General features: G+C 45.1%; 1 pseudogene; it reads left to right on the forward strand.

The window, feature by feature from the left end:
- Positions 1 to 6321: 6321 nt before the first annotated feature.
- On the forward strand, positions 6322 to 7146 carry LOC116457947 (small ribosomal subunit protein eS28-like; annotated as a pseudogene).
- Positions 7147 to 21597: the final 14451 nt, after the last annotated feature.

Raw genomic sequence — 21597 nt, forward strand, 5'->3', positions numbered from 1 at the left:
AATTTCTCCCTGCTCCTGTGCTCGTTATTACATCCCTTCCGATCGTGGAAAAGCCAGGCAGCTGTCCTCAGCACCCTGAGGTGTTAATTATTTCTCAATTAGCAGTCCCCAGGCTGTACAGCATAGTGGTGTGGAGAGGCCTAATGACTTGCTGTGTTTATACACCCCCACATCTTCAGAGCACTTTACCAATGGTAACTAATTAATGCTCACAACCCCCTTGGGAGGCAGGCCAAGAATGCTGCATTTTACTGTGAGATTGCAGGAGGCTCTGCAGCTCCAGGCTGCAGAGTCCTATCAAGACAGCCACGGAGTAGATTTGCTCCCCATTGAGAAAGTCCAGGTTGGTGGAGATCCCAAGGTCGTGGAAACCCAGAATCTAGCCCTGTTGCTGCTAGTGATTTCCTGTGTGACATTTCAGTCAATCAACTGATCAGAATTTATTGCATGACTTGATTTACAGAGCTTATTCATGGTTAAAGCCCCATGACGCACCACCCCATCACCCTGCAAAAAAAAAAAAAAACAACCCACACAGAAAAAAAAATCTATTCATTCTCTCATTTATTAATTGGTTATCAAAAAGAAAGAAAGCAAGAAAAGGACTCCACAACTGCCTTGGTGCCCCACAGCTCTGGGGTCACACCCTGCACTTAGCGATCTCCCCTGGCCAGATACGATCTCCTTGAGGGCAAGAACAGGTTTTGCTTTTTTCTCTATCCTCATCCCTGAGCAGAGGGCCTGGCCCAGTGTTGGCGCTTATCACAGGGTTTTGTTTTTTGGTTGATGTGTTGTTTTAATATAGCAATCAATAAATGAATGGATGGTTTGTCTTCCCTCAGATCATGGGTTCTTCTGAGGACACACTGAATCGTCCTTGCATCCAGAGCCCCTTGCCTGGCATCAGGAGGGGCTCTGAATGTGTGTTGAATGAGCAAATGAAGGCAGAGTTAATGATGAACTCCCCAACCTCATGGGCTCATGGCCTCCTGGAGAGGCTGCCTCTGAGAGCGGTGACACAGTGCCCTGTGGTAAGAAGCTGTGAGGAGGGACGTGCAAGGTGCCGAGGGAACACACTGCAGACTGGGGGGTTGGGAAAGGACGTGACATTCAGCCATGAGGTGGGATCAGGGAGGGCTTCTCAGAGGAGGGGTACTTGGAATTGACCTTAAGGAATACATAGGAGCTTCCCAAGCCCAAAATGGGATGGAAAGACATTCTGGTCAGAGAGGCAATAAATTGCTTCTGATAAGGAAGTTGGCTAGAGATAGTTCTGGCTGGAGCATAGAGCACCCCCAGGTGTCATGGACACACAACTGGAGAGCCATCGGAAGCCAGGTGCAGCAGGGCCCGCTGGACAAAGCTCTGAATTTATCTCCATCTTTGTGGCCACTGAAACCTTTCTGATGAGGAATGATACTCCTCTCTGCCCCTCTCTTCCCCCCAGCACACACAAACTCCTCCTCTGCGCACAATCCCTGGACACTTTGTGTCCCACTCTGTAGCATGGACTTGTCGTAACTTGAAAGTATAATTGGCACCACAGGAAGGCAGCCTCCTGCTGTGCTGCATGCCCCTAGGCAGACACTGCTTATGTGAGAAGCAGGCCTGTGGGCAAAAGAGGGTTCTACACCAGGAGGGGACTGGTCCACTGTGTTTCTTTGTCTGAAGTGAGAGCTCAGATTGGAGGAGGAGGATGGCGAGAGAGGCCGCAAAGGAGACTCCTATAATAGCCCAGACTAGGGCAGTGGCTGGGAGAGGAAGAGACAGATTCCAGAGACATCTGTCCAGAGACAGTCCACCTGATGGACTCCTGAGCCCACCCCTGCACCCTTAGCCCAGCTCAGCCCAGACAGGCGGGACTGTGAGGGTGGCTTTGTAGTCAGGAAGGCCTTGACTAGGAATCTGCCCGGGCTCTTCTCAGCTACATGACCTTGGTGAGTTACTTGCTCATTTCTTTATCCATAAGACAGAAATCATAATAGCACCCCATGGGGGTGTTATGAAGGGACACTGAGCAATGTCACTGAAAGCTTCCAGCCCATCCCTCAACGTTTGTTTACTCACTTTCTCTCCCATGTTGACTCTGGGGACCTTACTGCTCCCTTCATCCATCGTAAGGAGAGAACCCGCATCCTACTGCTGCTGCCTCTGGTTCTGAAAGACTCCCCACTCTTGCCATTGTGTAGGATGAAAATCTCTGGTCTTCGAGGGCCCCTTCTCCTTGGGCCCAGAGCACACTATTTGTTCGTTTTTTCGGTGCCTAAGCCTAGCGGAGTGGAGGCCAGCAGGGATCAGGAAGGTGGGACTCTGTTTTTATGAAGAGTCCTCAGAATTAGAGTGTGGCTACTGCTATCATCACCGTCCTTATGATCAGTAACATTTATGGAGCCCTTGCTATATGCCAGGGACAATATTAACTACTTTACACCTATGTCTTTTTCTTTTTTCTTTCTTTCTTTTTTTTTTTGAGACGGAGTCTCGCTCTGTCACCCAGGCTGGAGTGCAGTGGCGCAATCTCGGCTCACTGCAAGCTCCGCCTCCCGGGTTCACGCCATTCTCCTGCCTCAGCCTCTCCCAGTAGCTGGGACTACAGGCGCCCGCCACCACGCCCGGCTAATTTTTTGTATTTTTAGTAGAGACGGGGTTTCACCGTGGTCTCGATCTCTTGACCTCGTGATCCACCCGCCTCGGCCTCCCAAAGTGCTGGGATTACAAGCATGAGCCACCGTGCCCGGCCTTCTTTCTCTTTTTTAAGACACAGTCTTGCTCTGTCGCTCAGGCTGGAGTGCAGTTGCTTGAGCTCGGCTCAGTGCAACCTCTGCCTCCCAGGTTCAAGCAATTCTCATGCCTCAGCCTCCTGAGTAGCTGGGACTACAGGCGCCCGCCACCACGCCCAACTCCATCAATTCATAATAATGCCTGTAAAATACAACAAAAACAAGAATATTAATCTGCCAACCAACAATGTTTTGTTTTTTTTTTTTTTTTCAGATAGAGTCTCTCTCTGTCACCCAGGCTGGAGTGCAATAGCACGATCTCGGCTCACTGCAACCTCCGCCTCCCGGGTTCAAGCGATTCTCCTGCCTTAGCTTCCCAAGTAGCTGGGATTACAGGCACCTGTCACCACACCCAGCTAATTTTTTGTATTTTTAGTAGAGATGGGGTTTTACCATGTTGGTCAGGCTTGCCTCGAACTCCTGACCTCAGGTGATCCACCTGCCTCGACCTCCCAGAGTGCTGGGATTACAGGCATGAGCCACCGCACCCAGCCACCAACAACTTCTTCTGGAGCACCTCTTTAGGTTAGCTCTACGGAGCACTGGGCACAGCCAGTGGTCTGGGGCACAGTGTGGGTGCTCCAGGACAAAGGCAAAAATCAAATGTATGTGTGTCTGGGTGTGATTCCAGAAGTTTATCTGGTGTCCCTCATCTGGAACGATGATGGGAATTCAGTTCCTTTTGAGAAAACCCCCTTTTCTCTTTGGTGCAGGCTTTTGGTTTAGGTGTGTGGGGTTGACAAATACAATGTTAAACGCGGTAGAGTCCACGCCCTCCAAAGTTGGTGGCTTAGAGAGGGGAGTGCAACGTCTGGATCCAGACATACCTGGGTTTTCTTCCTAGCTTCAGCACTCACTGGCTGTGTGATCCGGGCAAGTAATTAGACCTATCTGGCCTTCAGTTACTCTATGATGGGGTCGGTAACCCTCCTGAAATGTTTTGGGGATCAAGCAAACAACAGTACAAAACTTTGCAAACTGAAAGAACTGTATTAGTGATAGAAATATATTAGTGATAGATATATATTCAGATCATCTGTTTGTAAGATTAAGGGTATAATGAGATAATGACTTTTAAGTAATTAAATGAGATTAGGTACGTAAAGCACTCAAAGGGCCCCGGCACACAGTGCTCATACAGCATTAACCATTGTTAATACTCCCTTGCACCTGCTGCTCTTCTAACTGGCAGCTGTCCCTGCAGCCCCATTTCCACAGGGCTCACTCCTTCACCTCCTTTGGGTCTTTGCTGGAATGTCGCCTTCGAAGCCAGAACTTCGTGACACCCTATTTTTCGCTTCAATCTACTCCTGCTCCCAGCACCTTCAGCACTCCTGATACTCTCTCTCTCGCTTTATTTTTCTCCATAGCATTTATTGCCATTTAAGGTAGTAAATATCTTTCTCATCTTTTGGTTTACATGTATTCTGTTCCCCACCCCACCCCTAGTCCCAGTAGAATGTAAGCTCCATGAGGGTAGGGATTTTTGTTTAAAAGTTTTCTTCACTGCAGCATCCTGGTGCCTAGACTGAGGGCACCAAAAATTTTCTGTAAAAAAAAAAAAAATTTTTCTGTCTAAAAAAAAAAAAAAAAACTCAGGACATCTGGACATTCCTCAGACTCGGTGGGAGATGTCCTGTATGACCATAAATATTGTGTAATTATAATTGTTGGTCAGCTTAGAATGCAGCTATTTTCAGACCTTTAGCATTAACCTTGTAGGTGCCCTGTGAGTGCCTAGTTACTCACTTTAAGGTGCAGTCGCTCTGGCCATGTTTTATTAAACCAGATGCCTGGTAAGCAGTGGCTCTTCTAACAAGTGGGCAGCTTGGAACTGGGAACGAGAGAGCCACCGAAACAGAATGAGGGAGACAAAGAAGTGGGCATCACCCTCAGCTCCACAAGGGCTTCCCAAGGGCACTGTACCGTACGCGGGCCCAGGACGAACTTTATTTCTCGCCCCAGCATCGCTGTCCGTCTCAGTGAGACCCCGGCTTTAGGGCAGACAGGACCACGTTTCATAAAGTCATGCTATCCCAGCAGAGGAATAACGCCAGAAAGTGTTCCAGTACAACCAGAGAAAGAGAGTCCATGAGAAATCTGCCCTTGTGAAGTTGGAATCCCCTCAACCTCACCCCGCTGACTTGAATGAAGCAACTGAGACGGGCTGTGATGGAGCAGATCCGGTTGCTCGACCTTCTCCCTTGCACCAACACATGTAGTTAATAGTTACTGGACATGCACATTCAGTGGGTTCAGTGGGTTCCAGGTACCAAACTTGTGTTGAATGGTATGTGCCAGACACCGTCTTGAGATCTGGAGAATAAAAAAATAAAAAAATAAAAACGAGACATCCAGAGCACAGTAGCCTTGCGGTCTTCCTGGACTAGAGAAAATTCAGCCCTTCTGCTCCTTGGGAAGCTATGTTTGGAGAAAAAAAAAAAAAAAAGTGAGAGACTCCAAAGAATTTGTTATTAAATTGAAGTTGAAACTAGGTGTATATAGTACAAGAGTTCTTACCATGCATTTAATCTTAAAAAGTGCTGATATCTAGAACCATAAACCCTGCACTTTTGTATTGCCTCTTACATTATTATTTTGGTCATGTATGAAATATATCAGGCATCTCTCGGTACAGGTGAAACGCTACATGTTCTAAACTAAGGAATAAGTGCATTATAATGTCTTCCTTGGCCAAACTGTATAAATTGCCACCCCCCTCCCACCCCGGCCAACATCCCTTCCCTGCTTTTTTTTCTTTCTTTCCTAGTGCTTACTTTCACCTAAAATGTCCTATATTTTTACTTATTTTTTTTTCTGGTTATTTTCTTTCTTTTTTTCTTTTTTTCTTTTTTGACAGTCTTGCTCTGTCACCCAGGCTGGAGTGCAGTGGCACGATCTCGGCTCACTGCAACCTCTGCTCACTGCAACCTCCGCCTCCCAGGTTCAAGCGATTCTTCTGCCTCAGCCTCCCGAGTAACTGTAACTATAGGCCCACGCCATCATGCCTGGCTAATTTTTGTATTTTTTTTTTTTTTAGTACAGACGGGGTTTCACTGTATTGGCCAGGCTGGTCTCGAACTGCTGACCTCGTGATCCACCCGCCTTGGCCTCCCAAAGTGCTGGGATTACAGGCCTGAGCCATCGCGCCCGGCCTCTTTCTTTTCTTTCTTTCTTTCTCTCTTTCTTTCTTTCCTTCTTTCTCTCTCTCGGCTGACCACCAAGCCTGAGTACTTTTTGTATTTTTTTTTGTAGAGATGGGATTTTGCCACATTGCTCAGACTGGTCTCAAGTGATCAGCTCACTTCGGCCTCCTAAAGTTCTAGGATTACAGGCATGAGCCATTGTGCCGGGCCTTTTTCCAGTTATTTTCTCCCTGCCCACTAGAATGTGAGTTCCATGAGGGCAGGGCTGAAAGTTTTGTTGCTTTTTGGTACCGCTACTATTTTTCAAGAATTTGTAACCAATGTACTTTGTGCGAGTACCTAGCACATACTAGGTGTTCAATAAATATTTACTGAGTACAGCTAATGAGCACTGAATTGCCGTGAATATTTTAAATAATTACTTGCTTTGTAAAGAAATCTGTTTCTTCTGTCTGCCCAACTGCTGCTGCATCGCCATCACAGACACCAGCCATGTGCAGCCTATCTAGCTGGCCAGGGTCACCGAGGTCCTGGGCAGAACCAGCTCTCAGGGACAGTGCACACAGGAATTTATGGACGACACAAGCCACTCCATCATCCACAGTGTAAAAGGCCCCATGTGCAAGGGCTATGTGCTCACCCTGTTGGGGTCAGAGCGAGAGGCCTGGAGGTTGCACTGAGCTTGGCTGCTCACTGGGTCTTGGATGTTGGGTTCGACCACTTGGTCTGTGAGAATGCTGTGCCATGATCTGCTCCTTTATTTTATTTGCCAGCCACACAAGAATTGAGATACGCATTTAAATAAAGTGTTTGTGTGCCAAATTAGAAAGAAAAGAAAGGAAAGAGACAAAGAAAGAAGAAAGAGAAAGAAAGGAAGGAAGGAAAAAGGGAAGGAAAAAAGGAGGGAGGAGAAAAGGAAGGAAATCTTTTTTTTAATTATTATTTTTTATTTATATTTATTTTTTTATTTTTTGAGACGGAGTTTCGCTCTTGTCACCCAGGCTGGAGTGCAGTGACGTGATCTCAGCTCACTGCAACCTCTGTCTCCTGGGTTCAAGCGATTCTCCCTCCTCAGCCTCTCAAGTAGCTGGGATTACAGGCGCCCGTCACCACATGAAATCTGTTTCTTAAAAAAAAAAATCTTGGCCAGGCGCAGTGGCTTACACCTGTAATCCCAGCACTTTGGGAGGCTGAGGCAGGCGGATCACGAGATCAGGAGATCGAGACCATCCTGGCTAACACAGTGAAGCCCCATTTCTACTAAAAATACAAAAAATTAGCCGGGCATGGTGGTGGGCGCCTGTAGTCCCAGCTACTTGAGAGGCTGAGGCAGGAGAATAGCGTGAACCCAGGAGGTGGAGCTTGCAGTGAGCCAAGATCGCAACACTGCACTCCAGCCTTGGCAATAGCACGAGACTCCATCTCAGAAAAAAAAAAAAAAAAAAGTCTTGCAAACTTCCAGAAGGAAGGGAAGGAGGGAGGGAAATCTATTTCTTTCTCTTTTTCTTTTTCTTTTTTTTTTTTGGCACAGAGGTTTGCTCTTGGAGTCCAGGCTGGAGTGCAATGATGCAATCTCAGCTCACTGCAACCTCTGCCTCCCGGGTTCAAGTGATTCTCCTGCCTCAGCCTCCCAAGTAGCTGGGATTACAGGTGCCCACACCCGGCTAATTTTTGTATTTTTAGTAGAGACAGGGTTTCTCCATGTTGGTCAGGCTGGTCTCAAACTCCCGACCTCAGGTAATCCACCTACCTCAGCCTCCCAAAGTGCTGGGGTTACAGGCGTGAGCCACCGTGCCTGGCCACCATTCTAATTTCTTAATCTTGTCTTCTTTCTCTGGCTTCAGTGGTAGATATTTATTAACCAGTTTAAACATGAGTCATAATTTATATCGAATGTTTGGATGTATAACATAAAATGAACCTTAGTCTCTGTCAAAAAAGATACTACTGGGAGCATCGTTTGGCTAGGAGTCAAGATGAGATTGAGCTACTTTATGGGTGTGGAATGCCAAATCAGAGAGATTTGAATAAGTAACACTTCAGCAATATGAGATCTGGACAGCATCCAGGAGCCAAGGTCCAAGATGCTAATAGGAGTGATGTAGCTGTTTCTGAACAAAGGTTTCCCATAGTTTACGAGCTTCAGAGGTTAAGATGCAAACCAGAACCAGTGCTACTGGATGTGCAGTCTGTGATGTTTCATGGGGAGGTGGGTAGATTTGGGCAACCTTGCCTTCAGTTGACTCCTACTCGCATCAGACTCTGTCCACGTGAGCAGCAGAGGCTATATGGTTCTATTCTGTGAAAAGATCAAGTTGGAAATGGAGGAGTAGAGGAGAAGGCTGGAAATCAGAATCCTCCCACATGTATTCTTCCCTCCATTGAGACATTTTATTTGTATGTATTTATTCCTTAAAAAAAAAAAAAAAGAGGATTTTTTTCTCCTGTGTTTTTGTCTTGTTTCTTCTCGGTCCATGATGCCAGTTGAGGTCATCAGTACAGCGAAACCAAACTGGTGAGATAGGAACAAATTATTCTGTCACTTTTCCAGATCTTTTTTTTTTTTTTTGAGATGGAGTCTCACTCTTGTCGCCCAGTCTGGAGTGCAATGGTGAGATCTTGGCTCACTGTAACCTTCGCCTCCCGGGTTTAGGAGATTCTCCTGCCTCAGACTCCCGAGTAGCTGGGATTACGGGTGCCCACACCACGCTTGGCTAATTTTTGTATTTTTAGTAGAGATGGGGTTTCGCCATGTTGGCCAGGCTGGTCTCGAACTCCTCAAGTGATCTGCCGGCCTCGGCCTCCCAAAGTGCTGGGATTACAGGCGTGAGCCACTGCACCCGGCCCATTTTTCTAGATCTTTGAATTGCACAACAAATCTGGAGCTGATCGCTCCACACTTGTTTAACCCGCCTATGAGGTTCACGACAATTTTCCCAGCTCTGTGATCATCAATGACTTTGAATTCACCAATATAGCCGTGCTTCATCATCACAGTTAGAAACCAGACCATGACTTTAGAGCATGACCTAATAAGAACCTGGCATGTGGGTCTCTTTTTGGCATTCATGCACACCATTATGGTGGCACAGAAATATGATGGAAACTATTCGTACATTTTGTGTAAAGGTACTAGAGATGGCCGGGCGCGGTGGCTCACGCTTGTAATCCCAGCACTTTGGGAGGCCGAGGCGGGCGGATCACGAGGTCAGGAGATCGAGACCACAGTGAAACCCCGTCTCTACTAAAAAAATACAAAAAATTAGCCGGGCGCGGTGGCGGGCGCCTGTAGTCCCAGCTACTCGGAGAGGCTGAGGCAGGAGAATGGCGTGAACCCGGGAGGCGGAGCTTGCAGTGAGCCGAGATCGCGCCACTGCACTCCAGCCTGGGCGACAGAGCAAGACTCCGTCTCAAAAAAATAAATAAATAAAAAATAAATAAATAAATAAATAATAAAAAATAAATAAAAATAAAAGAGAGAGAGAGATACAAGCCTTCAGAGACCCTCATATTAACTTCATGGTAAATCTGCGTCTGCTCACCCCTCCCACCTGTAGCAACTGATATCTTCATTTCCAGATTTACTCTGAAAAAACTGTGCAACTACTTCACATGCTTCCTCTTGATTCACTACTTTGTAACTTACTTACTGAAACTCTGATGAAAGAATTGAGTCAAAAAATAAATAGACCTCCTTCCCAGCCCTGGCCTGTTCAGAGCATCTACTACAGAGGAGTCTTACGGGTTTTGTATGCTTAGAATTGAGAGACCAAATAGCTCCTGAAAACTGTAATTAGAGGGAATGCCATATGGAGACAGGCCACAAGGAGTACTCAAGCCCCTGTAAACCAAAAATGAAATATTCTAAGTCCCCAATTTACTAAACAGATTCAACCTCCCACTTCAGCCTCCCAAATAGCTGGGATTATAGGCGCATGCAACCGTGCCTGGCAAATTTTTGTGTTTTTTGTAGAGATGGGGTTTCGCCATGTTGGCCAGGCTGGTCTTGAACTCGTGACCTAAAGTGATCTGTCCACCTCACCCTCCCAAAGTGCTGGGATTAGTGAGCCACTGCAACAGGCCTCTAACACTTGTTTCTGAAGCTTTTTTTCTTCCCTGCTTCTCGGAAGCCCCTTCCTCCCTCTCTTGTTGCCTTAAGGTACTTTCACCCTGGCTGGGCCCTATTGTTCTTTTATCAGTTTTTTGTTCCTTTCTTTAGCCTACATATGCTCTTCCGCCTGGGTTATACAAATGCAAAGTACATCCTAGTTCCATGCTGGGCCTTATTATTAACAAGAACTTTCCTGAATCTCTTAAGATGTAGTGAAAGCAGGTATACATAAACTATGTTGAACTAAACTGTATTTCCCAAAAGGAAATAAATGTGTTGGCTGGGAGCAGTGGCTCAGGCCTGTAATCCCAGCACTTTGGGAGACAGAGCAGGAGGATGGCTTGAGCTCAGGAGTTTGAGACAAGCCTGGGTAACACAGTGAGACCCTGTCTTTACAAAAAATACAAAAATTAGCCAGGCCTGGTGACACAAACCTATTCTTCCAGCTACTTGGGAAGCTGAGGTGGGAGGATGGCTTGAGCCCTGGAGGTGGAGGTTGCAATGAGCCAAGATCATGTCATTGCACTCTAGCCTGGGCGACAGAGCAAGACTTTGCCACCAACAAAAATAAAATAAATAAATGTGTTTTTAAAAAAATGCACTGCCCACCTTTGAAGGCAGCAATGGCACTATGAATGATCTGTAATTTCTTGAGTCAGCTTGTTTCTTGAGTTTCTTCTCCGCGTAGTGAGTTAGTCAGTTAGTTGGTTTTGCCCTGCCCCCTTCCTCCACATTGGAAACATTCCAGAGTGACCTGAAGATTTAAAAAAAAAAAAACTGGAGACCTCCTCTTCTTAGAAAAGAAATATATGAATAAAATAACTTTCCATGTAGCCTGGGCAACATGGCAAAACCCCATCTTTGTGAGAAATTTAAAAATTAGCCAGTTGTGGTTGTCCGTGCCTATAGTCCCAGCTACTCAGGAGGCAGAGGTGAGAGGATCACCTGAGTTAAGGAGGCTGAGGCTGCAGTAAGCCTGCACTCTAGCCTGTCCGATGGAGTGAGATCCTGTCTCAAAAACAAAACAGGCCAGGGAGGCCAAGGTAGGCAGATCACCTGAGGTCAGGAGTTCGAGACCAGCCTGGCTAACTTGATGAAACCCCATTTCTACTAAAAATACAAAATTAGCCGGATGTGATGGCGCGTGCCTGTAATCCCAGCTACTCAGGAAGCTGAGACAGGAGAATCACTTGAACCTGGGAGGTGGAGGTTGCAATAAGCCGAGATCGTGCCACTGCATTCCAGCCTGGGCAACAAGAGTGAAACTCCATCTCAAAAACCAAAACAAAACAAAAATAAACAACAACAACAAATTCCCCATGTAAAATATAAAGTTTTAATAAAACCAATAAAGTAGCTACCATTTACTGAGTACTTACAATGAATCTTTAGAACTCTTCTTCATGGGGGCAAGGACCCATTTGTCCCCAGTATCCACAACAGCACCCAACAGAGTATGTGCTCAAAACGTATCAGTACATGTAATAAATTGACGCCAGGCACAATGCAAAAAGCTTTACATGCATTCCTAATTTAATCTCAACTCCCTCCTCATCACTTACCACACATACAAACACACAGCTTGGTGAAAGCAGTATCTTTAGCCCCATTTTACAGATGATAAAACCAATATTATGAGGGTTGAATGGCTGGGCCTGGTGATGCACATCTGTAATCCCAGCATTTTGGGAGGCCAAGAGGAATCGCTTGAGCTCAGGAATTCAAGAGCAGCCTGGCCGACATAATGAAACTGTGATTGCACCATTGCACTCCAGCCTGGGTGACAGAGCGAGACCTTGTCTCCAAAAAAAAATAGGCTTTAGTAATTTATATTTATCCAAGGTCACCTGGCTGGTAAGCAAATGATCTCTCTGACTCCAGAATCTCTCTTAACCAGGCTTCTATGAATAGAACAAAGTTGGAATGGCACTGATCAGAATATTCCATTACCAAGGTAGCATCCAAGTGGGCTAATCCACACCAGTGGACTTGAAAAACGCTTTGGGTTGCTGTATGGTAGTATGTTAAAGGTAATTTATAATAATATACCTGTAGAAATAGTAATATATTTTCTCATACAGTCAATTCTCGTTATTATGATAGTTGTGTTCTATAAAGTTGCCACAAACATTAAATTAGCAAATACTGAACCATTGCTCCTAGAAAGAATACAGCCGGCCCCCAACTTACAATGGCTTGACATACAATTGTTCAACTTTAGGATGGCACAAAAGCAATACGGATTCAGTAGAAACCACACTTTTGATCTTTTTCCCAGGCTAGTGCTACTAGTGCTATTTGGGGTAACAAATACATTTTAGGGAGTGGCCAAATTTGCAAATATGTAATCAATGAATAATGAGGATCTACTGCATATGCATGTTTAATATTTTCAAAACCTTGGCTGGGCACAGTTGCTGACGCCTGTAATCCCAGCACTTTGGGAGGCTGAGGCAGGAGGATCATTTGACCCCAGGAGTTCAAGACCAGCCTGGGCAACATGGCAAAACCACATCTCTACAAAAAATACAAAAATTAGCTAGGCATGGTGGTTTGTGCCTGTTCCAAACTTCCAAGTTGTTCCAGCAACTTGGAAGGCTGAGGTGGGGGGATCACCTGAGCCCAGGAGGTTGAGGCTGCAGTGAGCTGTGATCAAGTCACTCACTGCACTCCAGCCTGGGTGACAGAGTGGGACCTTGTCTCAAAAAAAGAAAAAAAGAAAAGAAAAAAAAAGTTTCAAAGCCTTTTTCAGTCTAATGCTCTCCCAACTGAGCTATTTTGGGCAGCTCTTCAAAGCCCCTTTTGTCACGTGCGTCCGTGTGAAAATATCACCAAACAGGCTTTGTGTGAGAAACAAGGCTGTTTATTTCACCTGGGCGCAGGCGGACTGAGTCCGGAAAAGGAGTCGGCAAAGGGTGGTGGGATTATCATTAGTTCATATAGGTTTGGGATAGGCGTACAAAGTACATTCTCAAGGGCGGGGGAGAATATTACAAAGTACCTTCTTAAGGGGAGAGGGGAGAATATTACTAAGTACCTTCTTAAGGGCGGGGGAGAATACATCGTATCAGTTAGGGTGTGGGACAGGAACAAATCACAATGGTGGAATGTCATCAGTTAAGGCTATTTTCAGTTCTGACATTCCTGTCTTCTTATATTAATAAGAAAAACAAAACAAAATAGTGGTGAAATGTTGAGGCGGCGAAAATTTTCGGGGGTGGTATGGAGAGAGAATGGGCGATGTTTCTGAGGGCTGCTTCAAGCGGGATTAGGGGCAGCGTGGGAACCTAGAGTGGGAGAGATTAAACTGAAGGAAGATTTCGGGGTAAGGGGTGATATTGTGGGCTTGTTAGAAGGAGTATTTGTCGTGTAGAATGATTGGTAATGGCCTGGATGTGGTTGCGTATGAATTGAGAAACTAAATGGGAGGAAGACACAAGGTCCGAATAAGAGAAAGAGAAAAATAGATATTAAAGGACTAAGAATCGGGAGGACCCAGGACATCCAATTAAGGAGTGCCCAAGGGGGTTCAGCGTAATTACTTGCTTGGTTGGCAAGTTTTTGGGGTCTATCCTTGAGTTTTTTTGTGTTGTCATATACCAGGCCAGATTGATTTAGGTAAAAACACTCTTCCTTTAAAAATATACAGAGTCCTCTCTTTTTAGCAGTGAGTAAGTCGAGGCCTGGGCGATTTTGGAGGAAAGAGAAATGCAAAGCCAGCAATTGTTTGTTAAAGAAGGATTAGAAACAGCTAGGAGAGAGTGAGATTGATAGTGTGGTGGAGATAGCTGGGGAGAGGTAGAAGGTGGCATAAGGACGGGAACCAGAATAAGAGTGAGTATAAAAGTAAAGAATAGGACTTCATCAGGGTGGAAGTATTGGAGGGTACTTTGCCACTGAAAATCTTCTGTCCACTTCCAGAGAGACTTAAGGGCGGCGATTTGAGGTAAAACCAGGCATCATTGAATACCAAGAGCCTGAGAGACTGCTGGGGTGATTTGAATAGTAAAGGCCGGTCCGTTATCAGACTGTATAGAGGTGGGAAGGCCAAACCGAGGAATTGTGTCTGACAGAAGGGAAGAAATGACCGCGGTGGCCTTCTCAGACCCTGAGGGAAAGTCCTCTACCCACCCAGTGAAAGTGTCTGCCCAGACCAAGAGGTATTTTAGTTTCCTGATTCGGGGCGTGTGAGTAAAGTCAATTCGCCAGTCCTGGGCAGGGGCAAATCCCTGAGCTTGATGTCTAGGGAAGGGAGGGGGCCTGAACAATCCCTGAGGCATAGTAGAATAGCAGATGGAACACTGAGAAGTGATTTTCTTGAGGATAGATTTTCACGATAGAAAGGAAATGGGAGGTTCTAAGAGACGGGCTAGCGGCTTGTAACCTACATGGAAGAGGTTATGAAATGACGACAGGATAGAATGGGCCTGTGAGGCTGGAAGGAGATATTTTCCTTGGTCCGAGAACCATTTGCCTTGTGTGGGAAGAGATTGATAGGTGGAAGTTTCAGTGGGGGTGTAGGTGGGAGTGACCGATGAGAAGGAGAAAAACTGGCCACGAGGGACAGAAGCTGGAATGCTAGCTGCTTCTTTGGCTACCTTATCAGCATAAGTGTTGCCCTGAATGATGGGATCTGATGACTTTTGATGGCCCTTGCAGTGAACGACTCCAGCTTCTTTGGAAGTAAAGCGGCCTTGAGAAGAGTTTTTATTAAAGAAGCATTAATGATGGAGGACACTTGCGTAGTGAGGAAACCTCTTTCAGCCCATATAACAGCATGGTGGTGCAGGATATGGAAGGCATATTTAGAGTCAGTATAAATATTGACGCATAGTCCCTTTGCAAGAGTGAGGGCCTGAGTTAAGGCAATGAGTTCGGCTTGCTGAGAGGTAGTGGAGGGGGGCAGAGCAGTAGCCTCAGTGATAGATGTAGAAGATACAATAGCATAGTTTGCCTTTGCTGGTGAGTGGCAATTAGGCCTGGTGGAACTGCCATCAATAAACCAAGTGTGATCAGGGTGAGGAACAGGAAAGAAGGAAATCTGGGGAAATGGAGTGAATGTCAGGTGAATCAGAGAGATACGGTCATGGGGGTCAGGTGTCATATCAGGAATAATATAGGAGGCTGGATTGAAGTCCAGGCCAGGAACAATTGTAACTGTGGGAGACTCAACAAAGAGTGAGTATGGTTAAAGGAGCTGGGGGGCAGAAAGTATATGCGTCAAGTGTGAGGAGGAAAATAGATTTTGAAAGTTATGGGAACTGTAGAGAGTAAGTGGAGCATAGCTTGTGATTTTGAGGGCCTCTAAAAGTATTAAAGCAGCAGCAGCCGCCGGACGCAGACATGAGAGCTAGGCTAAAACAGTAAAGTCAAGTTGTTTAGACAGAAAGGCTGCAGGGCGTGGTCCCGGCTCTTGTGTAAGAATTCCGACCACACAGCCCTGCACTTCGGCTGTGGATAATGAAAAAGTTGGGATGAGTTAGGGAGAGCTAGTGTGGGAGCTGCTTTTAGGGCTGTTTTTTAAGGAGTGGAAAGGAGAGTGGGGAAAGGATTTAGGATTTATGGGGTCAGCTAGGTTGATCTAGAACAGAATAATGGGTTGTGGAGGGAGATATTGAGGATAGGAGAGTACATGGGTTTGGCACTATGGGGTGGATAGGCAAGACAATTTGGTTGATGAGGCGCAGATCCTGAACTAACCTGTAAGACTTGTCTGGTTTTTGGACCAGACCTTTCAAAGTCATGAGTTAAACTATTACTTATCTCCATTTAAGAGACTGTAAAATTGGATGAATTAGCAGTTGAAATTGGCTTGTTCCTATGTCACACACAGGATCAGTTTCACAGGCATGAGACCCAAACAGTCACATAGGGCCCTTTGCTCAGAAGGGTCTCACAATTGGCTTAAAGTTTTACTGTCATTACCTTAAACGTCTCCATTGTTTGTTAATAAAGGGTCCAGCATTTTTATTTTCACTGGACCCTGCAAATTATGTAGCCAATTCTAGTCACACAGCAAGTAAACGAGATTAGAAACTGGGGAGAAAAGAAAATACTAAATTATTTACTTATCAAATTGAACAAAACTCTTTTCAAAGTGCCTATTTAATATGATAAAGTTACCACTTATTGAGGGTTGATTGTATTAAGCTCTTGGTATTTATTAGCTCATTTAGTCCTTATGACACTCTGTGAGTTGAATATTACTTTCTTTACTTTTCTTTCTTTCTTTTTTTTTTTGAGATGGAGTGTTGCTTTTGTTGCCCAGGCTGGAGTGCAATGGCATGGTCTTGGCTCACCGCAACCTCCGCCCCCGGAGTTCAAGCGATTATCCTGCCTCAGCCTCCAGAGTAGCTAGGATTACAGGCATGTGCCACTGCTCCCAGCTAATTTTCTGTTTTTTTTTTGTTTTTTTTGTTTTTTTTGTTTTTGAGACAGAGTCTTGCTCTGTCGCCCAGGCTGGAGTGCAGTGGTGCAGTCTCGGCTCACTGCAAGCTCCACCTCCCGGGTTCATGCCATTCTCCTGCCTCAGCCTCCCGAGTAGCTGGGACTACAGGCGCCTGCCGCTACACCCGGCTAATTTTTTTTTTTTCTGTATTTTTAGTAGAGACAGGGTTTCACCGTGTTAGCCAGGATGGTCTCGATCTCCTAACCGAGTGATCCGCCTGCCTTGGCCTCCCAAAGTGCTGGGATTACATGCGTGAGCCACCGCTCCCGGCTGAGATGGGGTTTCACCATGTTATCCAGGCTGATTTTGAACTCCCGACTTCAGGTGATCCACCTGCCTAGGCCTCCCAAAGTGTTGGGATTACAGGCGTGAGCCACTGCACCTGGCCTGGATATTATTTTTATTTAACATGTAAGGAAACTGAGGCCCAGAGAAGGTAAGTAACTTAAACAAGATCATACAGTTAGGAGGCAGCATAGGTGAAATATTAATCAAATCTTTTCTACTTAAAAAATATGCTTGTACCACTAGACTCTATTACTGTGTCTATTTTGTTTTATTTAGCTCCAGTTGTCAGGTAACTTGTAATAAGAGTTTGAATTTTGAGATCTTCATGGTGAACTTTTAACTAAGACATCTATGTTTTATTTGCAATTCACCTATAAAATGGACTTTTATTTTATTTTTATTTTATTTTTTTGAGACCAAGTTTCATTCTTGTCCCCCAGGCTGGAGTGCAATGGTGCGATCTCGGCTCACTGCAACCTCTGCCTCCCGGGTTCAAGCGATTCTCCTGCTTCGGCCTCCTGAGTAGCTGGGATTACAGGTGCTTGCCACCACGCTTGGCTAATTTTTGTATTTTTAGTAGAGACCGGGTTTCACCATGTTGGCCAGGCTGGTCTCGAACCCCTGACCTCAGGTGATCTGCCCGCCTCGGCCTCCCAAAGTGCTGGGATTACAGGCATGAGCCACCGCACCCAGCCTAAAATGGGCTTTTAACAAAATATGAATTAACTCAGGCAGGGAGTGATGGCTTACACCTGTAATCCCAGCACTTTGGGAGGCCGAGGCGGGCAGATCACTTGAGTTCAAGACCAGCCTGGCCAACATGGTGAAACCCCCACCTCTACTAAAAATACAAAAAAAAATAGCTGGGCATGGTGGTGCACACCTGTAGTCCCAGCTACTCAGGAGGCTGAAGCACGAGAATCGCTTGAACCCAGGAGGCAAAAGTTGTAGTGAGCCACTGCACTCCAGCCTAGGTGAAAGAGTGAGACTCCATTTCAAAACTAACAAACAAAAACAGGCACTTGACAAAGTGACCTTTTTATTTTTTATTATTTTATTTTATTTTATTTTATTTTTTTGAGGGGGAGTGATGCCCAGCCTGGGCAACAGAGCGAGACTCCTTCTCAAAAGAAAAAAAAAGAAAGATACCTCTTCTTTGCTTATTTAGAAAAGAAAAATTGATGGCTCTGGTAGCTTTCCTAAAACAATATGTGTTTGTGTGATTTCTGTCACTTCAATGTGTTTCAAAGCGTTATTATAAAAATAAACCAAAAACAACCTAAAGTCTAGCAATAAAAAGAATAATTAATGTCAGGCACAGTGGCTCATACCTGTAATCCCAGCACTTTGAAAAGCTGAGGTGGGTAGATCGCTTGAGCTTAGGAGTTTCAGCCCAGCCTGGGCAACATGGTGAAACCCTGTCTCTACCAAAAATACAAAAAAATTAGCTGGGTATGGTGGTGCGCACCTGTGGTGGTCCCAGCCACTCAGGAGGCTGAGGGTGGAAGATTGCTTGAGCCTAGGAAGCAGAGGTTGCAGTGAGCCAAGATCATGCCCCTGGATTCCAGCCTGGGCGACAGAATGAGACCCCATCTCAAAAGAAAAAAAAAAAAAAAAAAAAAGGAAAGATGGTGTCTCCCACTCCAAAAGAATTTAAAAAGACTTACAAACATTAGCTGGGTGTGGTGGCGCATGCCTGTAATCCCAGCTACTGGGGAGGCTGAGGCAGGAGAATCCCATGAAACCAGGGAGTCGGGGTTGCAGTGAGCCGATATCCTCCACTGGACTCCATCCTGGAGACAGAGAGAGAGACTCCGTCTCAAAAAAAACAAACAAAAAAAAAATAGAGAATTTAAAAGGTGAGCATGGAGCCGGGCGTGGTGGCTCACGCCTGTAATCTCAGCACTTTGGGAGGCCAAGGCAGGCAGATCACAAGGTCAGGAGATCGAGTCCATCCTGGCTAACACAGTGAAACCCTGTCTCTACTAAAAATACAAACAATTAGTTGGGGGTGGTGGCGGGTACCTGTAGTCCTAGCTACTCGGGAGGCTGAGGCAGGAGAATGGCGTGAGCCCGGGAGGCAGAGCTTGCAGTGAGCCAAGATCGGGCCACTGTACTCCAGCCTGGGTGACAGAGCGAGATTCCGTCCCAAAAAAAAAAAAAAGAAAAGAAAACAAAACTGGTGAGTGTGGTGTCTCACGCCTGTACAAAAATTAGCTGGGCATGGTGGTGCACCTCTGTAATCCCAGCTACTTTGTGAGGCTGAGGCATGAGAATTGCTTGAACCTGCACTCCAGCCTGGATGACAGAGCGAGACTCCGTCTCAAAAAACAAAACAAAATAAAAACAAAATAATTTAAAATTAAAATTAATTTTGTTTGTTTGTTTGTTTGTTTTTGAGACGGAGACTCGCTCTGTTGCCCAGGCTGGGGTGCAGTGGCGCGATCTCCACTCACTACAACCTCCGCCTTCCGGGTTCAAGTGATTCTTCCCAATCAGCCTTCCAAGTAGCTGGGATTACAGGTGCACGCCACCACGCCCGGCTATATTTTGTATTTCTGTAAAGACGGGGTTTCACCATGTTGGCCAGGCTGGTCTTGAACTCCTGACCTCAGGTGATCTGCCCGCCTCGGCCTCCCAAACTGCAGGGATTACAGGCATGAACCACTACGCCTGGCCCGCTAAAATTAAATTAAAAAAAGAAAAAAATGATAAATTCACATGATAGACTATTACATTATCAAATATTACATTTTTATTACCAATGACACATATGTAAAGACATGAAAAATTCTCAAAATAACTCTATTAAAGTGAAAGAAAATCAGGACTTGTAATTAATATATACTATTTATTCTTTCATTAAAATACTTATCAACCATCTGATATTCATTAGGCAATGTGCTAGGTACTCAGCCCAATTTTATGTAAGAGCTTTATTGACTGGCCATTGACATACAATGAACTGTCCGTGTTTAAAATGTACAGTTTGAAGTTTTTGACATATGCATACACCCAGGAAAGCATCACCACAATTAAGATAATAAACATATCCATCAGCCCCAAAGTTTATTCATATTCCTTGTAATCCATGCCACCCTTGCTGCCTACCTTTCCCCATTTCCAAGCATTTTCATTGCTTTTCATTTGTCACTGTAGGGGACTTCATATTTCCTAGCATTTTTTTTTTTTTTTGACACAGGGTCTTGCTGTGTTGCCCAAGCTGGAGTGCATTTTTGTGATCACGACTCACTGCAACCTCCACCTCCTGGGCTCAAGCCATCCTTCCACCTCAGCCTCCTGAGTAGCTGGGATTACAGGCAGGTGCCACCACACCTAGTTAAGGTCTTGAATTTTTTGTAAAGACAAGGTCTCATTATATTGCTTAGTCTGGTCTTGAACTCCTGAGCTCAAGCAGTCCTCCTTCCTCAGCTTTCCAAAGTGCTGGGATTACAGGTATGAGCCACCATGCCTAGCCTAATATTTCCTAGAGTTTTATATGCATGGAATTGTACACTATACATTCTGATTTGTCTGGCTTCTTTTTTTTTTTTTTTACTCAGCATAGTTATTTTGAGATTCAGCCATAATATTGTGTTTATCAACAATATATGAACACTACTCAAAAATATATATTGATGAATTAGCATCTCAGGTAAAAAGAATATATACATATAATATATACAAATATATTTTATAACTCAGTGTTCATTGTCCAGTGTCCATATACCACAATTTATTTGTTCTGCTTTTGATGGACATTTGGGTTGTTAGAACTTTTTGGCTCATAAAAATAAAGCTGTGGGCTGGGCCTGGTGGCTGTGCTCACACCTGTAATCTCAGTACTCTGGGAGGCCAAGGCAAGAGGATCCCTTGAGCCCAGGAATTCAAGACTAGCCTTAGGAACATAATGAGACCTCATCTCTACGAAAAATAAAAACAAAAATAGTCAGGTGTGGTGGCTTGCGTCTGTATCCCAGCTACTTGGGAGGCTGAGGTGGGAAGATGGCTTGAGCCTGGGAGGTCGAGGATGCAGTGAGCCATGGTCACGCCACTTCACTCTAGCCTGTGTGACAGAAAGAGACCCTGTCTCAAAAATAAATAAATAAAAATAAAGCTGTGTAAAAACAACAACAACAACAACAAAAGTTTTTTAAAAAGCTGTGATGAACATTCATGTGTTAGTTTCCATATGTACAGATACATTTCTTTATGCATGTGTGTGGAGAATTTCATTGCTCTAGGGTAAATACCTAGGAATGGATCAAATGATAGGAGTATGTTTAACTTTTTAAGAAGCTGCATGATTATTTTCCAGACATTGTTCCATTTTACATTCTCACTAGCAGCATATGAGAATTCCAGGTCCTCCATATCTTTGCTAACACATGGTTTGGTCAGTCTTTTTCATTTCAGTCATTCTAGTGTTGTGTAGCGATATCTCATTGTAGTATTGATTTACATTTTCCTAGTGACTGATGATGATGAATGCATTTTTTTTTTTTTTTTTGTGACAGAGTCGTGCTCTGCCGCCCAAGCTGGAGTGCAGTGCTATGATCTTGACTCACTGCAACCTCTGCCTCCCAGGTTCAAACAATTCTCCTGCCTCAGCCTCCTGAGTAGCTGGGATTACAATTGCGTACCGCCATGCCAGGTTAATTTTTTTTTGTATTTTTAGTAATGACAAGGTTTCACCATGTTGGCCAGGCTGGTCTCAAACTCCTGACCTCAGGTGACCCATCCACCTCGGCCTCCCAAAGTGCTGGGATTATAGGTGTGAGCCACCATGCCCGGCCCCATTTCTTTGTCTTCTGGCTTATGTTA

This window comes from Hylobates moloch, unplaced genomic scaffold (genome assembly GCF_009828535.3).
Source record: "Hylobates moloch isolate HMO894 unplaced genomic scaffold, HMol_V3 SCAFFOLD_18, whole genome shotgun sequence".
NCBI lineage: Eukaryota > Metazoa > Chordata > Mammalia > Primates > Hylobatidae > Hylobates > Hylobates moloch.